The 23,856-nt window shown below is 52.6% G+C and overlaps 1 protein-coding gene across 1 annotated transcript in view; it reads right to left on the bottom strand.

Moving 5' to 3' along the window:
- efnb3b (ephrin-B3b) overlaps positions 1–23,856 on the bottom strand; it is a 69,536-nt gene that overhangs the window by 43,906 nt on the left and 1,774 nt on the right. The gene's annotated exons all lie outside the window — the stretch shown is intronic.

Genomic DNA, 23,856 nt, shown 5'->3' on the forward strand with positions numbered 1-23,856 from the left:
CAGGTGTCAGCCTGCCTGGCGTGTGAGCAGGAGTGAGGAGACGGCCGCCTACTGCAGATTTTACACGAAAGCCCCGTACAGACATTCCCTGGGAATTCCCTGCAAGAAGATAATTGCTCTCAGCAACTCATCCAGCCAATCCTGGGAAGAAGCCAGGGCATCAACCTCAGCAACATGGAAGCTTGTTCCACACTCCCACCATGCTTTGTGTAAGAACTGCCTCCTGTTCTCACTGCTAGCTTCTGCTCCTGTCCTCTGGCTCGTGCGTTCCCTGACCCGGATCAGCTCACCACTGAAACACTCTCTCCTGGTCTGTCCAGGAGGCACGTCCCTGTGGACACGTCCGGGTGGACTCTCCCAGCCTCTCGCTTGCCCGAATGAGCTGCTCCCTCCCTCAGCAGCTCCGGCGCTCTGGACCGCACAGGAGGACAGATGACGTTTCTCAGAGCAGCACAGGCACAGAGTCTCTCAGGGAAGGGGGGTAGAGAAGATTACAGCCCTCGTTGCCGTAGGGTGGTAATTGCGGGTTGCGCAGGTTGTAAGACATGGAGTAGGGAGGAAGGGGGACACACAAAAGTGCTGCACAGCCTGCAGTATACCTCTCTTTAATCAGATAACTGCCCCTCTCAGTCAAGCCCCCCAGGGGGGAGGGGGGGTGCAGGAAGGTAGTGGGGTGCACACACCTCTGCACAGCCCCCTGGGTTTCACTCTTCCTCCTCTCCTGCTTTCTGTCTGCTGCCCCGAGCGAGGAGGAGGAGGAGAGACAGAGGGCGAGGCGGCTGGGACACAAACGGCAGAGGGCAGGAGAGCGAGGGAGAGGAGGGCGAGAGGAAGAACTGAAGGATAAAGAGAGAGAGGAGAGCAAGAGGGAGCGACAGAGCAGGAGGGAGGGAGGGAGAGAGAGAGAGAGAACTCTTTTTGATTTCCCAGGATGGATCTGAGCCAATTAGTGGAAAAGAATCCTAAACAATTAACGAGCACAGAGAGGATTGCATGATTAATTACAGACCACAGATCCCACTTGACCGAGAGACAAAACAGACAAAGAAAAGGAAAAGTAGCAGAGAGAGGAGGGAGAGGAGGGAGCGTAGAGGCACACATGAAGAAACACACACAGAGGGGAGGCCCCTGCAGAGAGACTTCGCACTTTCCCACTCACTGGGCTGTCAACACCAATTTGCTCTGTGCTCACTGAGAGGAAACAGACGAGCAAGGAGACAGACCAGGCTCCTGCTGCACAGCTGGCTAATCCACGCCAGGTTTTACAGTCTTGGCAATCATGCACAGCTGGCTAATCCACTCCAGGTTTTACAGTGGAGTCAATCATGCACAACTGGCTAATCCATTCCAGGATTTACAGTGGTGTCAATCACGCACAGCTGGATAATCCACTCCAGGTTTTACAGTGGCGTCACTGTAAGAAGAGAGAGGGAGAAAGATGAAAGAGAAAAGGAGGGAGAGACACCAGGAGAAAGCAGAATGGAGAGAGAGGAACGGAGAGGAAGAGAAGTTTTCCTGAAAGTCCCGCCAGTGCAGCGCTTTCGAACAGAGCGGAGATCGAGCTGAACACAGCACGGGCAGGGAAGACAGGGAGTCTCCTTGCTCAGGAAGGGCAAGGAGGCGACTATGCCCAGCAGGAGCTGAGTGGCAGCAGCTATTGTCCTGAGCTCTTGTGGGGCGTCTGCATCTCTTGTACTGTGTGGAGCAGAATCACACACAGCAGCCCCTTCGGGGCTCAGGCTGCCAAGAGACAGACCCTTGTCCGCGCTGGGCGCAATGCCACCCCCCCAAATGGACAAGAGAACAGACACGTGGCCGCCCGCCACATGAGAGAGGGAGTGGCGGAACGGATTCCCGGCCTGGAGCAAGCATCTGACGCAGACAGCTCAGAGGAACTGAACCTCTTTAGTGCCGTGCACAGGAGACCGCTGAGTGGACTCGATTCGATCCTCCCAAATCCCAAAAAACGCCACCGACGAGGTCAGCGCAGAAGGGCTATACTTCGGGAACAAGAGCGGACGACAGGTGCAGAGGGAAGCAGATTCAAGCACAGAGGACCGGAGGCTTAACACTGTGCGAAGAGAGTGGTGGGTGTCTGGAACAAGCAGCCCAGACCTGCTGCGGAAGCCCATTCCCCGGAGGATGAGATGCTCAGATCAGCGCGCGGCCAGCCACCCGACAGGCTCTCGTCTCCGTGCCGTCTCGGGTGTTTGCGGCTGAGACTCGGGAGAGGTTTCGCCATGGAATACTGACTCACTGCGTCTCAAATTAGAATATCTCCACTGCCACTGGCAGGGGTGAGTGAGTGTACCGAGCACAGAGAAGAGAGATCGCTGGCAGACCAGGGCGGATGAACACCCGGCGTTCAGCACCCTGGATAAATTAGTGAGCAAACCTGTTTCAGGGAGGAGAGCGAGTCTGGAGCTGCAGGAGCTCCTTCACATCGCTCAAAACCACCGACTTCTCCCCCTCTTTCCTTGCACACACGCCTCCTATAACATAAGGTCCACGGCTAGTCTTTTCCTCTCCTGCAGGGGAGGAAACGTTCACAAAGCACACAGCAAGGCTGGCAGACAGAACCTGCTCTGATCAGAGCAGGTTCTGATCCAGGCCCAGGCCCAGGCCCAGAGGGGCTCAGGGGAGGGCGCAGCTCTGAAATAACGCAGCTCGGAGATCTCAGATCCTCTTACTACCTCAGGGAACGGCCCTGCTCCCCCGACACAGACAGCATGAAGAGCTGCAACAGAAATTATAATAATTAAAACATAAAAGCGTATTTTTAGACTGCTGTTTTCGGTCTTGACACTGGGGAGAGACAAGTGAAAGAACAGGAATAGGATAGAAAAAATGCTCCCCCCCAGATCCCTCCACCCTGCTTTGTCTCTCTCTCACATTGACACGCTGACGTAGTGACAGACTGGCACAGTGATGTACAGGGAGACTGGCACAGCGACACACTGAGACACTGTAAAGACTGCTGCAGTCATGTACAGAGAGACTGACACACAGATGCACTGACAGACTGGCACACTGACACAGACTGGCTGTCACACTGGCACACTGACAGACTGGCACACTGACACTGACTGACTATCACACTGTCAGTCTGGCGCACTGACACTGACAGACTGGCACACTGTCACACTGGCACACTGACACTGACTGACTATCACACTGTCAGTCTGGCGCACTGACACTGACAGACTGGCACACTGTCACACTGGCACACTGACACTGACTGACTATCACACTGTCAGTCTGGCACACTGGCACTGACTGACTGTCACACTGTCACTGACAAGACTGGCACACTGTCACACTGGCACACTGGCACTGACAGACTGTCACACTGACACTGACACTGACAGACTGGCACACTGGCACACTGGCACTGACAGACTGGCACACTGGCACAGATTGGCACATTGACACTGACTGACTGTTACACTGTCAACCTGGCACTGACAAGACTGGCACACTGTCACACTGGCACTGACAGACTGGCACACTGGCACAGATTGGCACATTGACACTGACTGACTGTCACACTGTCACACTGACACTGACAGACTGGCACACTGGCACAGATTGGCACATTGACACTGACTGACTGTCACACTGGCAGACTGGCAGACTGGCACCCTGGCACCCTGGCAGACTGGGAGAGCGTGCGAGGCAGGCAGAGCGAGGGCTCGGGCAGAGGAACGTGACGGAGGGGTTTAGGGGAGGACAGCAGGAGGAGTGCTGGAAGTGAGAGATGTGGAAGTGAGGGACCCCCACTGTGTTACCCACAGAGCGAGGGGTTGGACACAGAACACCATTAGACAGGCTCCCGGCGGAGAGCAGGGGCAGAGAGAGGGTTACAGCCGCTGATCCAGAGAAAGAGCACGGCAGAAAGGCAGGAGGAGAGGACAATCTCCCCAGGAAGGAAATGAAGGAAACAGCACTGAGGAGGAGCCCGTGCCGATGACACACTCTCTTGTTCTGTGAGTCACACGCTCTGAAGAGGAACGAGGAAGACTGCACAGAGGGAAACTGCAAATGCAGGTAAAGGCTTATTCATGACCAAACCTTAATTAACCAGATGGGTCTGGTTACAAAAAGCATAGGCTCAGATCAGTCCAGCACAGTAAACTAAACCATAAGCTATTAAGCTCTCCCTTATTTACAGTATCTAACCATCCAGCTCTCTACAGTATCTGCCCCTCTATCTACAGTACCTATCCCATTATCAACAGAATCTATCCCTCAATCTACAGTATTGATCCATCCAGATCTGTACAGTGCATATCTGTATGCACAGTATATATACAGTATAGTACAGTAGGTACAAGTCCTTATACTGTGTCCAGACAGCGTATATACAGTATAGTACAGTTGGTACAGGTCCTAATACAGTGTCCAGACAGCGTATATACAGTACAGTACAGTAGGTACAGGTCCTAATACAGTGTCCAGACAGCGTATATACAGTATAGTACAGTAGGTACAGATCCTAATACAGTGTCCAGACAGCGTATATACAGTACAGTACAGTAGGTACAGGTCCTAATACAGTGTCCAGACAGCGTATATACAGTACAGTACAGTAGGTACAGGTCCTAATACAGTGTCCAGACAGCTTATATACAGTATAGTACAGTAGGTACAGATCCTAATACAGTGTCCAGACAGTATATATACAGTACAGTACAGTAGGTACAGGTCCTAATACAGTGTCCAGACAGTATATATACAGTACAGTACAGTAGGTACAGGTCCTAATACAGTGTCCAGACAGCGTATATACAGTATAGTATAGTATAGTAGGTACAGATCCTAACAGAGTGTGTATGAACTATGAGTTAAAAATGGTTTTGTGTGTGAATGGAGAGAGGGAGGGAGAGAGGGAGTGGGGTTGTAGGGGTTGAAAAAATAATTTGTTGCCGCTCGTCTCTCCACATAAAAGAGGAACAGAAGTAAGAAAAAACTTTTGCGTTTTCTCCCCCCTCTGAATGAAAGGCACTATTGTTGGGTACAGAGAGAGCGACAGAGAGGCAGGCAGCGTGTTGCTGAGACAGACAGAGAGGGGCAGACTGAGGGAGGAGCAGCACATGGCTGAGGAAGAGACAGCACAGCTGATGGAGGGAGAGAGAGAGAGACAGCACAGCTGATGGAGGGAGAGAGAGAGAGAGAGACAGCATAGTTGATGGAGGGAGAGGAGAGAGAGAGACAGCATAGTTGATGGAGGGAGAGGAGAGAGAGAGAGACTGTATATATATATGTTTGTATGTCACTGTGTATGTGTTAGCCAATGTGTAACACTGTATGAGTGAGTGTGTTAGTAGTGTGTTACTGTATGGGTATGTGTGTTAGTACAATGGTGTGCCATTGCACGTACATGTGTCAGTCAGACTGTGTCAATGTATGAGTGGGTGTTTGTTAGTCAATGTGTCACTGTATGTATGTGTGTCAGTCAGATTGTGTCAATGTATGAGTGGGTGTGTGTGTGGTGTGTGTGTTGCTCAGCCTGCAAGCAGCAGTTCTGTCTCTCTCCGCTCCTACACACGCCACTCATGCAGGCGCACATCAGACAGGACAGACGCAATGCACACTAAGAAACGCTTGCTTAGTCATTTCTAATGCCGTGACAAATCACGGCACACTTAACAGGGAGAAAAAGATGTTTTTTTTCTCAGCAGCACAAAGCTGTGCTTACACTATACAAGCTCTGTAGAGATGCAGACTCCATACACCAGCCCTACAGAGACACTGACACTATACACCAGTCCTACAGACACTGACACTGTACACCAGTCCTACAGAGACACTGACGCTGTACACCAGCTCTACAGAAACACTGACACTGTACACCAGCCCTACAGAGACACTGACACTGTACACCAGCCCTACAGACACTGACACTGTACACCAGTCCTACAGAGACACTGACACTGTACACCAGCCCTACAGACACTGACACTGTACACCAGTCCTACAGAGACACTGACACTGTACACCAGTCCTACAGAGACACTGACACTGTACACCGGCCCTACAGACACTGACACTGTACACCGGCCCTATAGAGACACTGACGCTGTACACAAGTCCTACAGAGACACTGACACTGTACACCGGCCCTATAGAGACACTGACACTGTACACCGGCCCTACAGAGACACTGACACTGTACACCGGACCTACAGAGACACTGACACTGTACACCGGACCTACAGAGACACTGACACTGTACACCGGCCCTACAGAGACACTGACACTGTACACCAGTCCTACAGACACTGAAACTGTACACCAGTCCTACAGAGACACTGACACTGTACACCAGTCCTACAGAGACACTGACACTGTACACCAGCCCTACAGACACTGACACTGTACACCGGCCCTATAGAGACACTGACGCTGTACACAAGTCCTACAGAGACACTGACACTGTACACCGGCCCTATAGAGACACTGACACTGTACACCGGCCCTACAGAGACACTGATGCTGTACACCAGTCCTACAGACACTGACACTGTACACCAGTCCTACAGAGACACTGACACTGTACACCAGTCCTACAGACACTGACACTGTACACCAGTCCTACAGAGACACTGACGCTGTACACCAGCCCTATAGAGACACTGACACTGTACACCAGTCCTACAGAGACACTGACACTGTACACCGGCCCTTCAGAGACACTGGCACTCTGTACATGCCTTGTAGGGACACTTGTGCTCCGCATGAGCCCTACAGAGAACACCGACGCTGCACACGAGCCCACTGGAGCATCTAATCTGATGCACAGAGCAGAGTGCCGATCTGTGTCTCCTCTTGCAGCAGCATCAGGGACCGCTGCCGTGCGGGGTCTTCAGGACCTCTATCTCATTCCCGTTGCCGGAGCAGACGCCGGCGGCTGCGCTAATCCCCTCTCAGACTCCTATTGTGCCGTGACTGGCAGCCGGACCCCAGAGCAGGGCGCTCGCCCCCTTCTCTCGGGTGTCACGCGCGCGCGTGCGTGCGTGGCGGGGGGGGGGGGGGGATCTGCGTGCGTGCTAATCCAGCTACCCCTCCTCCTCGCCTGCACCCCAAAAAGCAAGGTCAAGTGGCGTTCCCGTTCTGCTGGGCAGAGGGAGTCTGACCGACAGCCCTGTGAATCCTGGACTGGATCAGACTGCTGGGCAGAGGGAGTCTCACTGACAGCGCAGTAAACCCTGGACTGGATCAGACTGCTGGGCAGAGGGAGTCTCATTGACAGCCCAGTAAACCCTGGACTGGATCGGACTGCTGGGCAGAGGGAGTCTCACTGACAGCCTTGTAAACCCTGGACTGGATCAGACTGCTGGGCAGAGGGAGTCTCACTGACAGCCCTGTGAATCCTGGACTGGATCTTACTGTGACCAGGATTGCAGAATCAGGAATCCTTCCACACTCCCTGCTTCTCCCTGTGTGGCTCCAGCAGGAGTCAAAATGGGGGCAGTCCTAGTGGCGAGGGAAATTTCCACAGCTGGAAAAGGCAGACCACTGACAGACCGATCTCATCCGTCACAGAGGACGCGGACCGGAGAGGTTTTGAAAGCCTGACACAAAGACCGTGGTGTGTGTGTGTGTGTGTGCATTGCAGGGGGGGGAACTCTTTTATATTCGTACTGCTCCTTTCTTTCTAAAGAAAGTGCCCTCAGCCCATCTGCGCTTGCTCTCCTGCAGGGAGTGTGTGAGAGTGAGAGTAATCAAGAAGAGAGGAAGGAGAGAGGGAGAGGGTCGGGAAGAGGAGAGAATGGAACAGGAGAGGGACAAAGACGAAGGAGAACAAGGCCTCAGTAACCTGGAATCTCCAACACAAAGAGCTTTATTGGCGTGACTGATGGATTACACTGTTGCCACTTAGCGAAACTTTTACAATATTATTTGAGAGGCTGACTGTTCCGCGGGCCGGGACAGGAGATCACACACTGGGCTGTAGCTCTGGTGAGTTTCCTTCCCCCATAGAGTTGGAAGCTCTTGTGATGCTGGCAGGAATCACACTGAATTCTGGGATTTAATTTAGTTTGGGGGGGGGGAAATGTTTGTCTAATCCCAGAGTATTTCTTACACAAAATGCATCTGTCTCTGTTTCTCCCTGCTTGCAGTGAGAGCACAGCCTGTCCTCTCTGGACAGCCAGGTCTGCCTGTGTCCAGGCTGTGGTCACCGAGCCTGTCCTCTCTGGACAGCCAGGTCTGCCTGTGTCCAGTTTCTGTGTCCAAGCTGTGGTCACTGAGGCTGTCCTCTCTGGACAGCCAGGTCTGCCTGTGTCCAGTCTGTGGTCACTGAGCCTGTCCTCTCTGGACAGCCAGGTCTGCCTGTGTCCAGGCTGTGGTCACTGAGCCTGTCCTCTCTGGACAGCCAGGTCTGCCTGTGTCCAGGCTGTGGTCACTGAGCCTGTCCTCTCTGGACAGCCAGGTCTGCCTGTATCCAGGCTGTGGTCACTGAGCCTGTCCTCTCTGGACAGCCAGGTCTGCCTGTGTCCAGTCTGTAGTCACTAAGCCAGGAGTTCCTCAGGTCTGTGGCTCCTTGCTTTGTCTCACCCTGGTCAGATAACACTCAGCCAGGACTGCACTGCACCGCAAACCCCGCCGATCCAGCCCTTGTGAAAGCGAGTCTGAGGGGAGTACGAGAGAACGGAGGGGGAGAGGGAGAGGCAGGGAGTGCCCGAGACGCAGGAGGAAGGAGTGAAAGGGGCTTCAGCTGCAGACTGCCATGGGGGGAGGTGTGAGCGTGCGGAGAAGCCACAAGTTTGGGAAGGGTTAGAGGGGGAAGGGGGGTCGGAGGAGGGATAATTGTGCCCTGCTGAGGAAAGGTTAGCCGGAAAAGCGGATAGGGTGGAGAGGGAGGCTTCTCTCTGCGGGGGCTCACGGGAGAGACGGCTCTCTCTTTCCTGCAGGAGAGGAGGGAGGAGGAGAAGAGGGAGGAAGAAAAAAAACAAAACCGCCTGGAACGAAATTTAACCCCCCTCCTCCCCAGCTCTGGAGAGAGGCCAAGACGAAACTCAGAGGCCTGGAACTTCTCTCTCGCTCGCTGGCGGAGAGGAGGGAGCCTGCCCTGAGCTCGCTCGCTCTCCAGACGACAGACAGGAGGAAGACAAAGAAGGAGAGGAAGGTGAAGGGAACAAGTGTCCCAGTGTCTCAGCTCCCCAGCCACCTCAGAGCTCTTGTGTGTTTGTGCTGTTTCACATGGCCACCCGGAAAGTTGGTTCTTATGGGACACACACAGGTGAGCAAACTCACTCTCTCTCATACACACACAGGTAATCAAGCTCACTCGCAAACACACACACAGGTAATCAAGCTCACTCGCAAACACACACACAGGTAATCAAGCTCACTCGCAAACACACACACAGGTAATCAAGCTCACTCGCAAACACACACACAGGTAATCAAGCTCACTCGCAAACACACACACAGGTAATCAAGCTCACTCGCACTCACACAGGTAATCAAGCTCACTCGCAAACACACACACAGGTAATCAAGCTCACTCACTCACACACAGGTAATCAAGCTCACTCGCAAACACACACACACAGGTAATCAAGCTCACTCGCATACACACACACACAGGTAATCAAGCTCACTCGCATACACACACACACAGGTAATCAAGCTCACTCGCAAACACACACAGGTAATCAAGCTCACTCGCAAACACACAGGTAATCAAGCTCACTCGCACACACACAGGTAATCAAGCTCACTAGCATACACACAGGTAATCAAGCTCACTCACTCACACACAGGTAATCAAGCTCACTCACTCACACACAGGTAATCAAGCTCACTCGCACACACACACAGGTAATCAAGCTCACTCGCACACACACACAGGTAATCAAGCTCACTTGCACACACACAGGTAATCAAGCTCACTCACTCACACACAGGTGAGCAAGCTCAATCGCACGCACACGCACACACACATGGGTAATCAAGCTCACGCACACACACGCACACACACAGGTAATCAAGCTCACTCACTCACACACAGGTAATCAAGCTCACTCACTCACACACAGGTGAGCAAGCTCAATCGCACGCACACAGGTGAGCAAGCTCAATCGCACGCACACAGGTAATCAAGCTCACGTACACACACAGGTAATCAAGCTCACGCACACACACGCACACACACAGGTAATCAAGCTCACGCACACACACACACACGCACAGGTAATCAAGCTCACGCACACACACGCACACGCACAGGTAATCAAGCTCACACACAGGATTCTACCCCACAGCCAGCAGAACAGGGGACACATCAGAGCCCTTGACTGATATGTGAGCAGCATCTCTCCACAAAGCGATTGCGCTCTCTCTCTCTCGCCGGCAGGAGATGAGTGAAGAGAGTGGAGTGGCAGTTGACCGGCGTGACTCTGTCAAGTTTCTACCACAATCTCTCAGCTGCTTCTTCAATACGATCCTCTGCTCTTTCAGGAAGAGACCCAGGGAGCAATTACAGAGCTGAGGGAGAGAGAGGCAGAGCTGGGGGAGAGAGAGGCAGAGCACAAAAGGCAGGTTGGGGCACACAAAGACAGAGGATGAGAGGCAGGTTGGGGCACACAGAGAGAGGAAGAGAGGCAGGTTGGGGCACACAGAGAGAGGAAGAGAGGCAGGTTGGGGACACAGAGAGAGGCAGAGGACGAGAGGCAGGTTGGTGGCACACAGAGAGAGGACGAGAGGCAGGTTGGGGACACAGAGAGAGGCAGAGGACGAGAGGCAGGTTGGGGCACACAGAGAGAGGAAGAGAGGCAGGTTGGGGACACAGAGAGAGGCAGAGGACGAGAGGCAGGTTGGGGCACACAGAGAGAGGAAGAGAGAGAGAGAGAGAGAGAGAGAGGCAGCACAGAAGATGAGCTCCTAATTTCTTTGAGATTTTATTGTTTTCTGGAACTGAACAAATAGTCTAGGAATAAGGCAACATCTAACAAAACTAAAGAAAACTACAGAAGTAAAGTAAATTTGCCATTGGAAAAAAAAAAAAAAAAAAAATCAACAAAGCAAACATCTAAAAAAACTGAAGATCAACTATAAGACACAGCTACACCTGAGGATAAAGGACCTGAGGAAAAACTCCAAAAAGAAAAATCCCCAAGAGATGAAGAGGAACAAACAGAAAAGGAATCATTAAAACAAGGATATAAGAATAAGAAGACAAGAAAGAAAGAAAGAAAGAAAGAAAAAAAAAGTACACCAAAGGAAACAAGAAGGAAAGGGAAAATACAAGCAGCATCAAGAGAAGCCAAGAACTCAGCCGTCAACACGAAAAACACCTGGTAAGCCCTGTTCTTTCTTCTCCTTTCTTGAAGAAGCCTCTAAAAAATTGAACTGCTTTGCTAGATAAAAGTTTAAAAAGTCTTTAGAAAAAGGTACCTTAAAGTATAAATTAAACAAAATACCACTTGGGCCCACTACACTCAAAAGGCCAAAGTTGAAGAACCTGTTCCCAAGCAACAGGGGGCTGATTGTATTCAAAACGCCCGAGCCAGGCCGTCTGTTTGCTCTTCTCACCTGGGCCCATTGTATTTAAAAGAGCAAGATGAGTACAGAGCAGAACACAGCCCCACTGGACCAGCCCTGCCCCCTCAGCACAGTACTCCAGTACCCTGAGGACGTGAAAACCGTTAAGACCAGGAAACAGTACAAAGACTCCTGGATGAAAGAAAACCCAGAGACCCTCATTGCTGACTACTGCCAGGCAGGAGAAAAGCACATAAAAACCAACCTGCTCTTTTTTACTGAGCATCCGAATGCCTGGCACACAGCTGTGTGTAAGAATTATACAAACACCACCAGAAGGGGCATCAGCAAAGGCAGGCAAATCTCCATAGGGGGCGACAGCGAGGTAGAAGACACTGTCCTGACTGTCAACACCTACCACAATGGTACAGTGATGATACAGGGCAGTGAGGCCGCTCTGGAGCTTTTCGAGGAAAAGTTCACAGACCTTAAAACACAGGCCGACCTGGAGAAACCTCCCCCAGAAACAGGAGAGAGACCCAGCAGCCTGATGCCTGCCACACCGGAGAGTTCAGCTCCACCTGACTCGGAGCCCACAAACACAGCCTCAGCCACAGAACAGCCCAGCAAAAGTGTAGCCCTCGGCAACACGGAAACACACCACCCGGACACACACAGCCCACACCAACCCCCCTGTGACCACAGCACAGTGCGCCTCCTGAGAGAGAAACTCTCTGCTCTGGAGCTGGACTTCACTGAGTTCAAGGAGCTGATGCTGGGGAGACTCACAGAGGGGCAGACAGCACAACAGCTAAGAGACGAGGTTAACAAACACAGGAATGAATGTAAAACCTCCAACAAACAGCTCAGGGCACAGATGGAGGAGCTGCTGCGGGACAACAGTAAGCTGCAGTCGGAAGTAGCAGAGCTGAGAGAGGAGCTGCAGCTCGCGGAGAGGACAAGCAAGACTCTCAAAGACCAGCTGAGGAAACTCACTACTTCCCACTGCAGCCCTGACTGCAACAGAACAGCCCTGAGACCCAGAACACACAACTCACAACACCCACCACCAACCCGCAAAGACACACCCACCTCCACACAACCTGACACCCCTACAACCCCCACCACCAACTCCCACTTACCCAGTACCCCCACCGTAGCAAACACCACACCCACTGCACCCCCCGGCACCCCAAATCCCCTCACAACTCTACTGCCCAAAAGCACATCCACCTTGCCGAACACTCAGGGTGACCCACACACACACCCGGCCCCACCCAACTCCTCCACCTCACACACTGCACCCCCCCAAGCAGCCCCCCGCCCGGCAGCACAGCACCCCTCCAGCAGACTGGACACCAGAGGCAGACGCATGGAAGTAGCCCTTCTCATCGACTCCAACGGGAGGTACATCGATGAGCACAGGCTCTTCCCGGGATTACAAACAGCAAAGCTCTGGTGTCCGACGACAGAGAAGGCCCTGCAGCTGCTGTCCAGGTCGGTACTGGGAGCCCCTCAGCACATCATCATCCACACCGGCACCAACGACTTGAGGACCCAGAGGGAGCAGGTGGCCCAGTCCATCAGGAGAGTGGCAGAGAGGGCCATACAGGAGTTCCCTCGCGCCCGAATTGTCATCTCCACCCTGCTGCCGAGACAGGACGAGCAGCACCACACCATCCAGAGAATCAATGCCGAGATCTCACGGTGCTGCGCCCTGCTCCCAAACGTCTATCTGGCCCATCACTCCACCCTTGGACCACAGCATCTACACGACCATAAACACCTCAAAAAACAGACCATTGGACTCTTCACAAAAACTCTGAAAGACACCACACTGGGCAGACACCCAAACAGCATCCCAGAGAGAAACAGGAGGACTACCAGAGGAACGCCCCAGCACCCACACCCCCAACCCAGACCAACTCAACCCACAAAGAACAGAACCAGCACCACCCTACAGCCCTCCAACCCAGACCAACGACCGAACAGGACCAGAACCAGCGCCCCACCCCATGCCCCTCACCCAGACCAGCAGCTGAACCGGACCAGAACCACAACCCCTCCCCACCCAGCACAACAACAGAGCCGGACCGAGCCCCTCCTGCACAGCTACGCTGCAGCCCTGGCCAGACCAGCAGTCCCGAGTGGTTTGGAGCTGGGAGAAATCCGGCAGCTCCTGAACCTCATCTGCACCCGGCTTATGAGCTGAACTTCCATCACCCACAGCGACAGACAAAAACCCAGCACAATACTTGTTTCTGTTGATGATGCAAATGTCCGACACAAATTTGATACAGTTCCAGAAAACAATAACAAATTGCAAAGATAATTCAAACGATGACAATGAGATCTCTAAAGATAAGTATGTGGAACATTCAGGGTCTGGGCTCGTCAGCATTTGGGCTGAAGAGCACTGATCCTGAATTTATCAAGGATGTAAAGGAGACAGACATCATGATCCTACAGGAGACATGGTGTCGGGGAGACTTGGCTACCCACTGTCCCCCAGGCTACAAGGAGATCATGGTGCCCTCTGTCAAAAAACCCCAAATCACCCGGGGCAGAGACTCTGGAGGGATCATTGTGTGGTACAGAGCGGAGCTCAGTCACTCCATACAATTAGTAAAGAAAGAAGAGTCACGAGTTTGGCTTAAAATCAAAAGAAATACCATCTGTACAGAAAACGAGGTTTTCCTGTGTGCTGTCTACATCCCGCCCTCAGAATCCCCCTATTACAGTGAGGGAATTCTCCCCAGTCTCCACACGGAGATCGGTCACTTCCAGGGCCAGGGAAACGTGCTGCTCTGTGGTGACCTCAACGCACGAACAGGCACACTGGCAGACTTCACCAGCACACAGGGAAATACTCACATATTCGGACAATCCCCTCTGTACCACACACCGGTCACCTCACACAGGTGCAGCCATGACACCACGGTCAACAGCACCGGGCGCGAGCTGCTGCAGCTCTGTCAAGGGCTGGGCCTGTACATCGTCAACGGCAGGACTAGAGGGGACTCTCTAGGCAGGTTCACCTACAGCTCAGCTCTGGGCAGCAGTGTGGTGGACTACGCCATCACCGACCTGGACCCCTCCTGTATCAGTGCCTTCACTGTCAGGCCACAAACTCCCCTCTCCGACCACAGCCAGATCACACTCTACATGAAGAGAACACACCAGCACAGAGACACACTGACACAGCCCAGCCAGCTGTATGACCTCAACCAGGCATACAGATGGGACACAGACAGCCTAGACAGATACCAAACTGCACTGGGCCATGAGGAAATTCAGACACTGATGGACACATTCCTAAACACTCCGTATCAAACCAACAAATTAGGCATAAACTTGGCCACACAAAAACTAAATCACCTATTCCACAAACTAGCATCAAAATCTAAGCTAAAAACAACTACATCAAAAAACTACCAAAAAACAAAAGCAAAAGAAAAGTGGTTTGATACGGAGTGCAAAAACATCAGAAATGCACTACGAAAAGTCTCAAATGAAAAACACAGACAACCACACAACACAGATCTGCGACTCAGGTACTGTGACATGGTAAAACTTTACAAACACACGCTGAAAAAGAAAAGAAACACATACATAGACAAACAACTTGCAGAAATTGAGGAGTCACTAAATCAGAATTGTTTCTGGGAGAAGTGGAACAACTTAAACAAATCAAAACCAGAAGAATTGGCCATCCAAAATGGAACAATCTGGCAAACATACTTTGAAAATCTCTATGAAAAGCTCCCAAATACAAATCAATCAGACCAAAACACCATTTATGAAAAACTCAAAATTTTGGAATTGGCTATCAAAGACAACCAAAACCCCTTAGACTCCCCAATCACTGAGCAGGAGCTACTGGACAAACTCCAGGCCCTCAGACCACGCAAAGCCTGTGGCCATGATGGAGTCATAAATGAGATGCTGAGACACAGCAGCCCAAAGTTGCAACAAGCCCTGCTCAAACTCCTCAATCTCATCATGACAGCCGGATGTTTCCCCGAGGCCTGGAACCAAGGACTGATCACGCCCATCTATAAGAGTGGAGATAAACTCGATCCCAACAACTACCGGGGCATCTGTGTGAACAGTAACCTGGGGAAGGTATTCTGCAGTATCCTAAATACACGAATACTGGCCTTCCTTACCGAACACAATGTCCTGAGTAAAAGTCAGATTGGCTTCTTGCCAGATCACCGCACATCTGATCACATTTACACCCTACACACACTGATAGACAAACACGTCCACCAAAAACACAAAGGAAAAATTTTTGCCTGCTTTGTCGATTTCAAAAAAGCATTTGACTCGATTTGGCATGAGAGATTGTTTTATAAACTACTCCAAAGTGGCATAGGGGGCAAAGTGTACGACATCATTAAATCAATGTATTCAGAGAGCAAATGTGCAGTGAAAATTGGAAACAAAAGGACTAAATTCTTCACCCAAGGCCGCGGGGTGAGACAGGGCTGCAGCCTGAGCCCAACACTGTTCAATATCTATATCAATGAATTAGCAGGAATGTTGGAGCAGTCTGCAGCTCCTGGTCTTACACTACACGACACAGAAATCAAGTTCCTGCTCTACGCAGATGACCTGGTCCTGCTGTCGCCCACAGAACAGGGGCTGCAGCAGAACCTGACACTGCTGGAGCAGTACTGTCAGACCTGGGCACTGACAGTCAATCTGGACAAGACCAGAGTTATGGTTTTCCAGAAGAAAGCCAGACCTCAGGGAAACAGGTACAAATTCACACTGAACAAGAACACATTGGAGCACACATCCAGCTACACATATCTCGGTCTCACCATCAGCTCTTCCGGGAGTTTTGACCTGGCAGTGAAGGCACTGAGGGAGAAGGCACTCAGGGCTTTCTACGCAATAAGAAGGAGGCTCTTCAACATCAACCCACCAACAAGAATCTGGCTCCAAATATTTGAAAGTGTAATCCAACCCATTGCCCTATACGGCAGTGAAGTTTGGGGTCCCCTCACAGACCAGGATTACACCCAATGGGACAAACACCCCACAGAAACTCTGCACATGGAGATCTGTAGAATCATCCTCCGTGTGCAGAGAAAAACTCCTAACAACGGGTGCAGGGCCGAATTAGGCCAGTACCCACTATTGATAAACATACAGAAAAGAATATTAAAGTATTGGCTACACCTAAAAAACAGCGACCAAAATTCCTACCACCACAAAGCCCTGCTGAGCCAAGAGCTGAGCCCAAAACAGAGCCCCCTGAGCCAGCTGGTCCTGAGGCTCACCGACCTGAGCCACACCAACACTAACCAGCCTCAGGACAGCACTGCTAGAGCACCACAACCCAGACTCAACCACATCACAGCACAGATCAAACAGCAATATCTCACACACTGGGACATACACACACAAACACAACATAAACTGGAATGCTACAGAACCTTAAACAGACAATACACACTAGCTGAATATTTGACCAAAATAAAAAATAACAAACAGAAACAGACCCTGACGAAGTACAGGCTCAGTGACCACAACCTGGCCATAGAAACTGGGCGACACAGGCAGACCTGGCTGCCCAGAGAGGACAGGCTGTGCTCCCACTGCCAGCAGGGAGAAATAGAGACAGAGGTGCACTTCCTACTGCACTGTGACAGATACTCTGGGATTAGAGAAACATTCTTCCCGAAATTCAGAAATCTAATCCCAGAGTTCCCACACCTGCCAAAACCACAACAGGTCCCAATCCTACTGGGAGAGGGAGGAGGGAACTCAGTTGATCTGGCAGCCCAGTATGTGATCTCCTGTCACAGCCTGAGGAACAGTGAGTCCGTCTCCCAATAATGCTCCAGCTGCCTACAGTATGTCAATATTATATAATATGTCTTTGTTGTAAATGTCTGTAACATGTCTGTAGATTTTATTTTACTTCTATTTTTTGTTTTGTTCTATGTTAATTTTATTATTTTTATTTGCTTTGGCAACACTGATTGTACCCATCGGTCATGCTAATAAAGCACCTTGAATTGAATTGAATTGAGAGAGGAGCTCAGGTAGTGTGGGCAGGGCTCTGGGGAGAGAGAGAGAGAGGAGCTCAGGTAGTGTGGGCAGGGCTCTGGGGAGAGAGAGAGGAGCTCAGGTAGTGTGGGCAGGGCTCTGGGGAGAGAGAGAGAGAGGAGCTCAGGTAGTGTGGGCAGGGCTCTGAGGAGAGAGAGAGAGAGGAGCTCAGGTAGTGTGGGCAGGGCTCTGGGGAGAGAGAGAGAGAGAGGAGCTCAGGTAGTGTGGGCAGGGCTCTGGGGAGAGAGAGAGAGAGGAGCTCAGGTAGTGTGGGCAGGGCTCTGGGGAGAGAGAGAGGAGCTCAGGTAGTGTGGGCAGGGCTCTGGGGAGAGAGAGAGAGAGGAGCTCAGGTAGTGTGGGCAGGGCTCTGGGGAGAGAGAGAGAGAGAGGATGTGTGTCCCAGTATGTGATCTCCTGTCACAGCCTGAGGAACAGTGAGTCCGTCTCCCAATAATGCTCCAGCTGCCTACAGTATGTCAATATTATATAATATGTCTTTGTTGTAAATGTCTGTAACATGTCTGTAGATTTTATTTTACTTCTATTTTTTGTTTTGTTCTATGTTAATTTTATTATTTTTATTTGCTTTGGCAACACTGATTGTACCCATCGGTCATGCTAATAAAGCACCTTGAATTGAATTGAATTGAATTGGAAGAGAGGCAGGTTGGGGACACAGAGAGAGGCAGAGGACGAGAGGCAGGTTGGGGCACACAGAGAGAGGAAGAGAGGCAGGTTGGGGACACAGAGAGAGGCAGAGGACGAGAGGCAGGTTGGGGCACACAGAGAGAGGAAGAGAGGCAGGTTGGGGACACAGAGAGAGGCAGAGGACGAGAGGCAGGTTGGGGCACACAGAGAGAGGAAGAGAGGCAGGTTGGGGCACACAGAGAGAGGCAGAGAACGAGAGGCAGGTTGGGGCACACAGAGAGAGGAAGAGAGGCAGGTTGGGGACACAGATAGAGAGGAAGGGAGGCAGGTTGGGGCACACAGAGAGAGGCAGAGGACGAGAGGCAGGTTGGGGCACACAGAGAGAGGCAGAGGACGAGAGGCAGGTTGGGGCACACAGAGAGAGGAAGAGAGGCAGGTTGGGGACACAGAGAGAGAGGAAGAGAGGCAGGTTGGGGCACACAGAGAGAGGCAGAGGACGAGAGGCAGGGCGAGATACAAAGAGGGAGGCATAGGCCAGGGTGCCAGAACAGAAGACTGGACCCACGGAGAGTTCAAACTCTTTGACAAGTCTGAGCTTCAGGGAGGCTCCCCAGTCTCAGAGCTGTGGGTGTCTTTGTTTCACTCAGAAACCAGCTCTGCGCCTCCGTCTAGCAGCCCTTAATGAGTGCGTAATTAACAAGGCTAATTGTCAGAGAGATTAGCAGGGCGATGCATTATTAATGCACGGCAATTCATATTTAATAAGTGTTTAAAAGGAGAAGTTGTCGAGCAAGTTTCCTGGAGCTGTGCTGGGGGTGGGATGTGCTGCGTTCGGCGGGTTGAAATCAATTAGAAACGCTTAACAAGAGAAATGTTTAGCTAATGCCAGATCCACGGCTGTCAAAACACCAGCCCTCCCTCCCTCCCTCCCTCTCCAGCTCACATCCCGGATCGCTGTGGAGATTCCAACAGCTCCCAGCGCTCCCAATGAGCCCGAGACGTCGGAACAGAAGCCTCCCGCTGGGACGGCTCGGAACACGCCCGGAACAAACAACGCTGTTTACATTCTGAAGAGCTGCCCGACACGGGCTTGTTGACCGTTTGAGTGGCTTTGCTCCTTGGGATAACAAAAATCCCGCGCTGAGGAAAAAAAAACACACCAGGTGCTCGGCGCCTGAGCGTTTGAGCTCAGCTCCGGTTGCCAGAAACCGACTCATTAGGCTTCCGAAGGAACATTCGACACCAGAGCAGCGGAAGGCACAGGGCGGAGGCTGAGCAGGACAGGAAGTGTCCCCCGGGCCGGAACGGCGCAGCGACCACCCAGGGGTGACAGGTCGCCACTGGGCGCAGCGCATCTCTGAGCCACGAGCTCACCAGGGTAGCCAGCGGAACACAAGCGCTCATTTACCCCCATGAGCCCCGAGCCCCACTTACACAATTCACACAACCTTCACTGCACCACTGCGAATGTCAAGCTCTCCGCTCAAAGGTACAAGAGCTGTGCCCCCACTGGGACTTGTATTCCTGTATACTTGACACCCTGTATTCCAAAGCTGGAGTGAGGGGGGGGGAGGCAAAGGACAGAGATAGAGCTTGGATCCCCCACCAGACCTCATGAGCCTATGAGCTAAAACCGTCAAGTGTCCAGCCTTACTGAAGACGGCTTTTTCCAACCTTCGCAAGACCAAAGGGGAAGCAGACCACAGAGCTGACCTCCCTCCCCCCGCCCTCGTACCCCAGCCCGGGGGGGGAGAGGCGTTTAGAGACCCGCAGGCCACTGCCCCTTTCCCCCCTGAGCCCTGTAACCCGCTGCCAGTACATCAGCTCCCAGCGATCACTGGCCTGTTCCTCATGATCACAAGCAGACTTGCAGAAGACAAACAAAGACGGAACAAAGCCAGGAAAACGAGGATGATTTGGACGGATCAGTCGGCTTTACTCCTTTTACAGCTGGGCCGCCACAGAGCTCTTACCGCTAATGCGCTACCTGTTGCAACAGCCGCTGTGCAAGAGCTTAGGCAGCCAGGTTGTGCAAACACCCTTCTGTTTGAACTAGGGGTGCAGGGCTCTGCCTTCAGACAGGGTGTGTGAGGCTGGCAAGATAGACAACTGGATAGGAGCCCTGCTGTACATGGGGCAGGGTAGACACTCATCTTACAGCAGGGGGCTACAGTCCCAGTACAGGAGAACAGTCCCGTTACAATAGGGGCTACAGTCCCAGTACAGGAGAACAGTCCCGTTACAACAGGGGCTACAGTCCCAGTACAGGAGAACAGTCCCGTTACAACAGGGGCTACAGTCCCAGTACAGGAGAACAGTCCCGTTACAATAGGGGCTACAGTCCCAGTACAGGAGGACAGTCCTGTTACAATAGGGGCTACAGTCCCAGTACAGGAGGACAGTCCTGTTACAATAGGGGCTACAGTCCCAGTACAGGAGAACAGTCCTGTTACAATAGGGGCTACAGTCCCAGTACAGGAGAACAGTCCTGTTACAATAGGAGCTACAGTCCCATTGCAGGAGAACAGTCTTGTCACAATAGGGACTACAGTCCCATTGCAGGAGAACAGTCCTGTTTCAATAGGGGCTACAGTCCCAGTACAGGAGAACAGTCATGTTACAATAGGAGCTACAGTCCCAGTACAGGAGAACAGTCCTGTTACAATAGGGGCTACAGTCCCAGTACAGGAGGACAGTCCTGTTACAATAGGGGCTACAGTCCCAGTACAGGAGAACAGTCCTGTTACAATAGGGGCTACAGTCCCAGTACAGGAGAACAGTCCTGTTACAATAGGAGCTACAGTCCCATTGCAGGAGAACAGTCTTGTCACAATAGGGACTACAGTCCCAGTACAGGAGAACAGTCCTGTTACAATAGGGGCTACAGTCCCAGTACAGGAGAACAGTCATGTTACAATAGGAGCTACAGTCCCAGTACAGGAGAACAGTCCTGTTACAATAGGGGCTACAGTCCCAGTACAGGAGAACAGTCATGTTACAATAGGAGCTACAGTCCCAGTACAGGAGAACAGTCTTGTTACAAAAGGACCTACAGTCCCAGTACAGGTGAACAGTCATGTTCCAATAGGGGCTACAGTCCCAGTACAGGAGAACAGTCCTGTTACAATAGGAGCTACAGTCCCAGTACAGGAGGACAGTCCTGTTCCAATAGGGACTACAGTCCCAGTACAGGAGAACAGTCTTGTCAGAATAGGAGCTACAGTCCCAGTACAGGAGAACAGTCCTGTTACAATAGGGGCTACAGTCCCAGTACAGGAGAACAGTCCTGTTACAATAGGGGCTACAGTCCCAGTACAGGAGAACAGTCATGTTACAATAGGAGCTACAGTCCCAGTACAGGAGAACAGTCCTGTTACAATAGGGGCTACAGTCCCAGTACAGGAGAACAGTCTTGTCAGAATAGGAGCTACAGTCCCAGTACAGGAGAACAGTCCTGTTACAATAGGGGCTACAGTCCCACTACAGGAGAACAGTCATGTTATAATTGGAGCTACAGTCCCAGTACAGGAGAACAGTCCTGTTACAATAGGGGCTACAGTCCCAGTACAGGAGAACAGTCTTGTCAGAATAGGAGCTACAGTCCCAGTACAGGAGAACAGTCCTGTTACAATAGGGGCTACAGTCCCAGTACAGGAGAACAGTCTTGTCACAATAGGAGCTACAGTCCCAGTACAGGTGAACAGTCATGTTCCAATAGGGGCTACAGTCCCAGTACAGGAGGACAGTCCTGTTCCAATAGGGGCTACAGTCCCAGTACAGGACAGGAGAAGTCAACAGTTCTTTCCCCCTGTATCTCCCTACAGAGAGAGCTCTGACTGATGAGGAGACAGTAGGCTCGGTCTGTCACTCTGCAGCCTCGCGGAAAACATCAATCTGCTGAGAATCGAATAATCGCTCCAGCGCCGCGCGACGGGGGCGCGTGTCAGAATTAGCGCAAACCTGAGCGTGTCGTTTCCATCAGGTGACGGGGCGTCTTTAAGAGCCAGGAGTCACTATGCAATACGACAGAGAATGTTAATTAGCGCTGTAAAACAGCACCTCTCTAGTCTGATTTCACACGGCTTCTCCGCACTTCGGCGAGTCACACCAGTAAGGGTTTATCTGGGCGGTAAGGGATGGACCCACAGTCCACTCGCTCAGCTGACAGACAACGTGGACACACTGTCCATCGCCCAACTCGTGCCCACGCGTGAAGATTTTTTTTTCCAAAACCCGTTCACGCCCGATCCCGTGGAAGTTCTCGCGCACTGAGATTCTCCGCGGCGCGTGGCATTCCAGCCCGCTTTCCACCTGCAGCGGCCGCGTGCACTCCTCCCCACCTGAAGTCGGTCGCACGCGACCCCCCCGCGCCCCGCGTGCCTGACCGCGAGGAAAGCGAACCCGTGCACGTGCGCGGTTCCGTTCGCCGCGCAGGAGCCTCTCTTCGCCGCCGTGTGGACACAGAGCTGCTTTAGTCAATTCAACCTTCCACACAGGCGTCTAGAGGACCACTCCGCGGTCACTGGACACCTGACCCCCCAGGACCAGGACTGGACACCCTGCAGACACACTGACCCCCCAGGACCAGGACTGGACACCCTGCAGACACACTGACCCTACAGGACCAGGACTGGACACCCCGCAGACACACTGACCCCCCAGGACCAGGACTGGACACCCCGCAGACACACTGACCCCCCAGGACCAGGACTGGACACCCTGCAGACACACTGACCCCCCAGGACCAGGACTGGACACCCTGCAGACACACTGACCCCCCAGGACCAGGACTGGACACCCTGCAGACACACTGACCCCCAGGCCAGGACAGAGCAGTGTTCCTGCCACACAGCAGGGTCACAGTTCCAGAAACAGGACCAGTCCAGAGGCTTGTCGAGCCCCAGACAGACATTGATCCCACAGAGATGTGCTGTGAAAAGATGGGGAACTCACAGCCACCGAAGACATCAAGCGACACAGAGGCGCAGGGGGCCCTGGGTCCAGCTCCTGGCGTGCTGTCTGTGTGGAGTCTGCATGTTCTCCCTGAGTTTCCTCCTGTTGCCCTAGTTTCCTTGCACAGTCCAATGACAAGCTGGTGGGTTAACTTGCTTCTGGGAAAACTGGCCGTGGGGGGAGAGTGTGTGTGTCTGTGTGTGTGTCTGCCCTGTGGGAGACTGGCGTCCCATCCAGGGTGTACCCTGTACCCCGCCACGTGCCCGCTGCTTGCTGGGATAGCGCCCTGCCCTGGACACAGTGGACAGACGCTGGACACCTGGATGAAACCGAGTCAGTCTGGGGGGGGGATTTAAAGCCACTTCACAGGGTGGGGCCTGTCCAGAGGCAGGGCGAGCCCAGAGTGTCCAGTCTGTCCCAGCCGGACACAGCTTCAGCTCACCCATCATAGCGGGGTCCCCCATAACCGCCCGGCCACAGCTGAGCACCCCAGATAAAAACAGGGCCTGGGGGAGACAGGCAAGTCCCCGCCTGCATTGGCGCACACCGCCTTCCTACTCTGGGGGGCCCTCTCACTAGCGCTCCCGTTGAAAGGAGAAGCAGCCTCTCCAGACTGAGGGCTGAGGGCTGGCCGCTGGACCGGACCGGACCGGGCTTCCTCAGAGCGATCGGGTTCACCCCGCTGAGCCCGCTCGTGGGGGG

The sequence above is a fragment of the Lepisosteus oculatus genome, chromosome 3 (genome assembly GCF_040954835.1).
Source record: "Lepisosteus oculatus isolate fLepOcu1 chromosome 3, fLepOcu1.hap2, whole genome shotgun sequence".
Lineage (NCBI taxonomy): Eukaryota > Metazoa > Chordata > Actinopteri > Semionotiformes > Lepisosteidae > Lepisosteus > Lepisosteus oculatus.